Below are 8,082 nucleotides of genomic sequence, written 5' to 3'. Positions count from 1 at the left end.
CTGATAGTTTTAGATTCTCTCTAAACACAAGTCCTTTTCTAAGCCTCTTTGTTATTTTCTCTTCTTCTCTCTATATCTATCTCATGTGTTGAGAATTGCCCACACTAGTCTAGGTGGTTCTAAGGATACATTGGAAGATTGTGAAGAAAATAGAAGATCGATTCAGTTTCTTGATAATACTCTGCGACAAAGAGGATACAAGAGTTAGAGAAACTGAAGGAATGACTGTTTCATTCTGCTGCGTATACTGTAAGTATTCTATTATTTGTTTCTCTTAGAATTGAATTTTAGAAACATGTTTTAGGCTATCTCCTATTAATTTGTTTAATATTAGATATACATGAAAATAAATAAAGATTCTGTATAAGCTAATCTAACACTCAACACATGCGATCTAGAAAGTTTTTGACTGAGAGAAGGTTTAGACTAGTTTTTAGGTTTAGAGAAAAATATCGCTTTAGAGAGAGAGAGTCTATATTTTTTTTATTCAAAATAATAATAATTTATTTTCCTGAAAGTTACGTACTATCAGACTTATAAAGATATTTAATCTAATTAAATCATCTTTATTTAATTAAAATATAATTCAAAATTAAAAACTAATTAGATATTTTCATTTAATTGCTTATTTAAATCATATTTAAAAAAGAATAATTAAATAATTGATTAAACAAACTTATTTGAAATTCAAAATTCAAATCTCAGGGACGAAAATCCCTGATGCTAGGCGCCACACACTGTACTGTACAGTGTGTGTCACCCAGCCCTATTAGTGTTGCCATAATTTTCTCATTTGTTTATTAATCAACTTTTAAGACAAGATATTTATCCCAACATAAATATCAGTTAATTCAAAATTAACTTTATCTTAAAATATTAGTTTTAAATTAAATAAATACATATCATATTATAAATAAGATATTTATTATTATCTCTCTTTTTATTAATCCAAACAAGATTAATATTAATTTTAACCTATAGCTTTTTAAAATAAAAACTATATAGTTAAATAATTAATTAATTTACAATTAATCAATTACCCATAATTATCAAATAATTATTTCCTTTCCCTAGAAAATTAATTCATTTGCAATTTAGTCATTTCTCTTTACAAATCTTTCTTTTGACATCCTTACCCTTGACAGTGTAGGACAGAGGTGATTTGAGGACTATGGACCTATAACATGAAGCTCCAATAAACCAGATTATTAATTAAACTCTTTAATCTAATAATCTTATTTATTAATTCAATGATTACTCCACTATGAATATGGAATTGCACTCTAAGTATTTATAGAATTATATTTACAGAGTTTTCTCTAGTAGTCCATTGATATAATCAATATACGTAGTTCTGTCCTCCATTATTGGTTCGTTGATTAGAGCCGATCAAAATTATCATTTTACCCTTCTAATTACCTCTTGATCCTTAAGTACCATTAATTCAGTAGCGAATAATTAATCTATAATCTAATTATACATTTAAGCTCAATAACTATTCAGTTTCAGAATCAATCTGTAACGACCCAAAATCACTGATAAGGCTTAAGGGCCTTGATTAGTGTGCCGGGAGGGCATAATTGGTATATGTGTGAGATTAAATGATTAAATGCATGATTATGTGGGATGCATGATTATATGATTATATGGATGTGATTAAATGCACGTTTATGAGTATTAAATATGCATGTGGGCCTTGATTAGTTTATAAGGGCATATTTATAATTTTGACCAGTTGAGGGATAAATGTGATTATATGTGATAAATTGTTGAGACCACATTATTATGTGGATATATTTTTAGTATATGGCTCGAGACGCTCCTAGTGAGCGAATTGGCGAAACAGTCATAGCGGGGATTTATACCCGGTTCGAGGGAGCTTGGGGGTATTTTTAGGAATTTAGAAAATATATCGGGGATTATTAGACATTGGGTAAATAATTGGTAATTAATTGGATGACGAGGTTAATTGGTAGATATTAGGAACACTCGAGGAATTTTTGAAATTGGGAGCAAAATGACCATTCTATCCCTAGGGATTAATTGAGGATTAGTAAATCTTGAAGGGGCATAAAGTTGTTTAAGTGATATACTCAGGACTTAGAAAAAAATAGAGAGAACTAGAAGCTAAAGGAAACCATTAGAATACTCTCTTTCTCCCTCACGGTTTACTCTTTCTCTCTCATTCTCACTTTGCCTTGAAGCCAAGGAAGGAAAGGAAGGGCAGAAGTTAGGTCTTGACTGGAGTTTAAGATGGGAAAACAAAGGAGAATTCAAGGAATTAAGCTGAATTGGTGTAAGGATCCTAATGGAAAGTTGGGCTACAATTTGAGGTAAGAACCTTGGTTTTAATCTTTGAGTTTTGCTGGGTTGGTTTAGGTGGAATTCTGGGATTTTGAGTGTAAATTGACTAATGAATTAGGCTGAGTTTGTGGGGTGGTAATAGTTAAAGGATTGGGACAATGATTTTGGTATTGTTGCTAAGGTTTGGGTAATTAAAAATGTGTAATTTAGTCTTGAATTCGTAGCTAGTTTAGAGTTGAATTAAGGAGGTTGGCTAGGGAAATTCTGGGTTGGTTTCTTGATGTTCTTGGCTGGGAAGAAGAAGAAAAAACCCAAATTTTTTGGGTTCGAAGGGGGCGCGCCATGACCAAGCTTGTGGGCGCCGCGGCGCGTGTGGCCATTTTGGCCTGAGGATGCCTCTGACTTGGGGGCGCACCGCAACTCACTAGGCCAAGTCGCAGCACGCCTCCCTTTTTGGCTGGGGTCCTTGCTCTCTGACTTGGGGGCAAGTCGCGACCCGCCTAGGGGTTTAGCCTTAGAATTGTTTCAAGAATTGGTCAGGATCGGGGGTTTGAATCTAGGTGCTCGGGACAATTCCTACTACCCAGTTTAGTAAAAATTGAGGTCCCGAAGGCTAGATTCTGTCTCCTAGGTATTTTATTTTGATTGGAAGTTGATGGATACCATTGGCCCTTGTGACTAGGTTTATCGCCAAGGCTCGGGGTTAAGGATCGTGCTCAGAATCATTTCGTTCACTCCGCTCAGACTTAAAGGTAAGAAAACTACACCATTTTGTGTGGCTGTGTTGGGACTGAGATTCCCTATGATTGAATTCAAATGTTGTATGATTATGATATGCCATGAGAGCATGAAATAAACGACCTAAGAGTGTCGGGGCTGATATTTGCGCACAGGACGCAGCTCGGCCACTGAGAGCTGGGATCAACTAAGATTAACACTGAGCTCGGCGTAAGCGAGCCGGAGTCAGTGGGTTAATTAGAGGGTGCAACCTAAGGGTGTCGAACCTGAGTATTTTATGATGATTATGATAAACCGTTGAGTAATAATATGTTTACTATTATGAATCTGATGTTTATGGCTTGTTGAATACTGGGATGAATGTTGAGTCTAGTTTATGTCATGGTTAGGTGGTGCTTTAGGTAGTCTTTTATGTTGTTTTTATTTCATTTAGTGCAGTTTTACGCTTTTGTTTGTTTGTTTTTTTAGTTTTAGCGAATAAAAAGGAAGATTTGAATACTTGGAGGAAATTGGTTTCAAAAAGAGAAGAAAAACCCAAGTTTCGGTGTTGTTTTCAATAAAGGATGGATCCCAGCATGATTTGATGGCATTGGTGATTTTTCGAGTTTAAAATTGCAAAAATTGAAGAATTCATTAAGTGTCGCAGCTTGAGCAATTTGGAGTCGTGACCAGCCTCTTCATAGAAGCAGTGTTTCAGAGTCAGGACACGGGCCGCGGCATGGTTTTGGAGTGCCACGGCTTGGAAGAGGAAATTTCCAGGGAAATAAGATAGGGGCCGCGACAGGTGGACAGTTGCGTCGCGGCTCGCCTCAACGAAAAATCCAGTTTTTGGGACACAGGCCGCGATGCTTGAATAGCTGGGCCGTGGCCTAAATCATTTAGAATGAAAAAAAAATTAGGTTATAAACCTAATTTCGAAAAGAAAGAGGCAGAGAGTTTTTGGGTGGCTAAAAAACCTTGGAGAACACCTTTGGAGGCTTCCTCAATTGTTTGTCATTCATCTACTTTTTATGTTTGTTTTTGAATTTCTTTGTGTTTAGAATGACAATTATGAACTAATTTTATGTTTAGGGCTGTTAATTGAATCGCTTAAATCCATATTATGAACTAATGCAATTATCATTCCTTTTTCATCTTCTTTTCAATTCCTTGCAATCTATGCTTGTTGATTGATTATTGATTGGCCATCTATAGTCATTACCTTTATGTTTTTGAATCAAAATCTGAGAAGTGCGATTTGAATTTTGTTTGGTTGTTTAGGACGCAATTTTAATTTGGAACGAGAGTATCTAGATTAATTGTGTAACTCTTTTTTGACTTGTTTTGATTAATGTTGTCTTTGTGATTGAAATTTACCATAGAAATTTATGAAATTTTCACTTAGGTTGAGTTTATAATTCATAACATGATTATAAGCTACTTTTGTCAACTTGTTAATTAAAATAGGAAGAAAGAAGAAGAAGTTGGTAACTTGTAATAGTGATTAATAGGGAGGTTAGTTGATGAGATTAAATGCCCTAATTACTCTCTCATTATTTAAATTCAATGTTTTCTCTTACTTATTTTCTTTATTGTGTTCTTGATTATTGTTTCTGCAATGTATATTTTTTCACCTTGTTACAAAAATCAAAGTTGAATTGACCAAATAAAAATAAAAAAAAATTAATTGATTGGTAATTGGTAATTCAGTCCCTGAGGATGATACTTGGTTTTACCAAGACTATTACTAATTTGTGATGCGTGCACTTGCGTAGCAATAAATTTCACAACAAGTTTTTTGGCCCTGTTGCCGGGGACTAAAAACTATCAATATCAATCTAATTAATTTTATTTCTAATTTGGTTGTTCTTTGTCTTGTTTCTAACCTGTTTCGGTTGTGTTTCTTTGTCAATTTTAGGTAGTTTTGTTATATGCATAGAAGAAGAGGAGCATATAGTATTGTTCCTGTTAATCCTGAGATTGAGAAGGCTTGCAAACAAAACAGAAGAAACAAGATGTTGGTTCGTCAGACTGTGGAGATGGCACAGAATGACGGGAATAACGAGGTTCCCGAGGTTGTTCAAGGTTAGGCTCAAAATCCTGCTGCAAGGAGGCTGAGAGACTATGTACTGCCCACTATTACGGGAGTACAAAACTGTATAAGACCGCCAATTGTGGAGGCCAATAATTTTGAGATTAAGCCGGCGATCTTGTAAATGGTGCAGTCCACTGTCCAATTTGGTGGTTTGCCTTCTGAAGACCCCCATATGCACTTGGCAAATTTCTTGGAGTTGTGTGATACCTTCAAGTGTAATGGGGTGAGCGATGATGCAATCATGTTGAGGCTATCCCATTTTTGCTGCGAGAAAGAGCTAAGAGTTGGTTGAACTCCCTTCAATCCAATTCGATAAATACATGGGAGGATTTGGCTCAGAAATTCCTTGCCAAGTTCTTTCCTCCATCAAAAGCTGCTAAATTGAGAGGGGAGATTAATAATTTTTATTAGCTGGATGGTGAATCTTTGTATGACTCTTTGGAAAGGTTCAAGGAGCTATTGAGATAATGTCCCCATCATGGTATAGAACAGTGGATGTTAGTCCACAATTTTTTATAACGGGCTGTGTGGTACAACAAGAACAATTATTGATGCTTCAGCTGGTGGGGCATTCATGGGCAAGAGTGCCAATGAAGCTTATGAATTGCTAGAGGACATGGCCACAAACAATCATCAGTGGTATAATAAGGGGTCATCTGGGGTTAGAAAGGTAGCTGGGGTACATGAACTTGATGTAATTACTGCTCTTATAGCACAAGTAGCCTCGTTGACAAAACAATTGCAGTAGAATACTGTGTCTGCTAATACGATTCAGATGGCAGCTAGGTGTGAAATTTGTGGTGGTTCTCACTCTTTTAATCAGTGTCCTGCTAGTAATAATAATAACATTCCTATGGACCAAGCTCAGGTTCAAGATGTGGGAAATTTTCAGAGGCCATTCAACAATCCATTCTCCAACACTTACAATGATGGGTGGAGAAATCACCCCAACTTTTCTTGGAGAAACAATCAGGGCTAGCAACCTCAGTTTCAGGGTCAGTTTCAGCAGAATATGCCTCAACAACCAATGAATCAAGCCTCTTCATCACAACAGCCTAGGCCACAGGCTCCACCAGACAAGCCTAATGAATTACAAGCTGCGTTATTGACTCTTACCAACACTCAAACTCAGTTTATGATTTAGACCAGATCTTCTATCAGAAATCTTGAAACACAAGTGGGGCAGTTGGTCAATATGCTAAATAATAGACCTCAGGGAAACTTGCCTAGCAACACTAAAATTAATCCTAAGGAGCAATGTCAGGTAATTACTCTGAGGAGTGGTAAAGAAATTGAGCAGTCTAGTGTACAACAATCAGTGGTTTAGAATGATGATTTGGGTGAAAAGTTTGATACAGTTGAGCAAGGGGTTACTGAACATCACAAGAGCACATAGAAGATTCCTCCAGTTGTTGTTGACCAACTAGCCCAAGTTCCATATCCTCAGAGGCTTAGAAAAACTACTCTTGATAAAAAAAATTCTAAGTTTTTAGAGGTGTTCAAAAAGTTGCACATCAATATTCCTTTTGCTGAGGCTTTGGAGCAGATGCCTAGTTATGTAAATTTCATGAAAGAGATTTTGTCTAAGAAAAGAAAGATGGAAGACTATGAAACTGTGGCGCTCACTGAAGAATGTAGTGCAATATTGCAAAGGAAGCTGCCACAAAAGTTGAGAGATCCGGGGAGCTTTACTATACCTTACACAATTGGAAATTTTGAGTGTAAGCATGCCTTGTGTGATTTGGGGGCGAGTATTAATCTGATGCTCTTATCTCTGTTTAGAAGACTTGGTTTGGGTGAAGCAAGACCAACAACAGTTACTCTACAGTTAGCAGATCGATCAGTGAAGCATCCACGGGGTATCATTGAAGATGTTCTTGTGAAGGTGGATAAGTTTATTTTTCCTGCTGATTTTATTGTTCTTGATATGGAGGAGGATGCAGACGTGCCTATCATTCTTGGAAGACCATTCCTAGCCATAAGCCAAGCTCTCATTGATGTTCAGAGGGTGAATTGAAGCTTCGGGTTCAAAGGGATGAGGTGGTATTCAATGTCTTCAAGGCAATGATGTATCCGATGGCTAGTGACAGCTGCTATAGTGTGGATGTGATAGATAAAGCAGTCTCCAAAGAAGGGTGAGTAGTGATGCCTTAGAGACGGTGTTGATAGGTGGTGAGGAAGATGATGATGATTTCGAGATGAGAGAATATGTAAAATGGATTAAATCTTACCAACTGTACAGGAAGAAGTTTGAAGAGTTGGCGGAGGGACCCTAACGACCATTAACATCTATTCAGCAGCCACCGCAATTGGAATTAAAGGCTCTTCCGGATCATTTGTGTTATGCATACTTGGGTGAGAAAGAGACTTTACCTGTAATTATTTCAGCCGACCTCTCAAAAACTGAATTGGAGAAATTTTTGAGGGTTTTATGGGTTCATAAATTGGCCATTGGGTGGACATTGCTGGATATTAGAGGAATAAGTCCTTCAATAGTAATGCATAAAATTTTATTGAAGGAAAATAGCAAGCCATCTATAGAGGCTCAGAGAAGACTCAATCCAGCTATGAAGGAGATTGTACTTGAGAAAATCCTTAAATAGTTGGACGTCGGGGTGATCTACCCAATTTCTGATAGTGCTTGGGTGAGTCCAGTGCAGGTGGTTCCAAAGAAGGGTGGAATTATAGTAGTAAAAAAATGAAAATAACGAGCTAATTCCAACTCGAATAATGAACGGATGGCGCATTTGTATTGACTATCGTAAGTTAAATAAGGCAACATGAAAGGATCACTTCCCACTTCCCATTGTTGATCAAATGTTGGATAGTGATAAACGAGTGTTAGGATCGTTTAGGGTCTAGTTTTTAGGTAGGTTTTCATTAGTTTAGGGCTATTTTATTGCAAAATTATGCTCATTTGTTCATGTTTCAGGTTTTCCATGCTAAGTTGGTGAAAAGAGTGGAAT

At 36.7% G+C, this 8,082-nt stretch overlaps 1 non-coding gene across 1 annotated transcript; it reads right to left on the bottom strand.

Annotated features, from left to right (window-relative positions):
• Window positions 1–5,494: 5,494 nt before the first annotated feature.
• LOC133793059 (small nucleolar RNA R71) lies at window positions 5,495–5,601 on the bottom strand. The gene has a single exon (XR_009874521.1). It is a non-coding gene; the product is annotated as a small nucleolar RNA R71 (small nucleolar RNA).
• Window positions 5,602–8,082: the final 2,481 nt, after the last annotated feature.

The sequence above is a fragment of the Humulus lupulus genome, chromosome 7, assembly GCF_963169125.1.
Source record: "Humulus lupulus chromosome 7, drHumLupu1.1, whole genome shotgun sequence".
Lineage (NCBI taxonomy): Eukaryota > Viridiplantae > Streptophyta > Magnoliopsida > Rosales > Cannabaceae > Humulus > Humulus lupulus.
The sequence above is the reverse complement of the archived record's forward strand: the minus strand, read 5'-3'. Positions and strand labels throughout refer to the sequence as shown.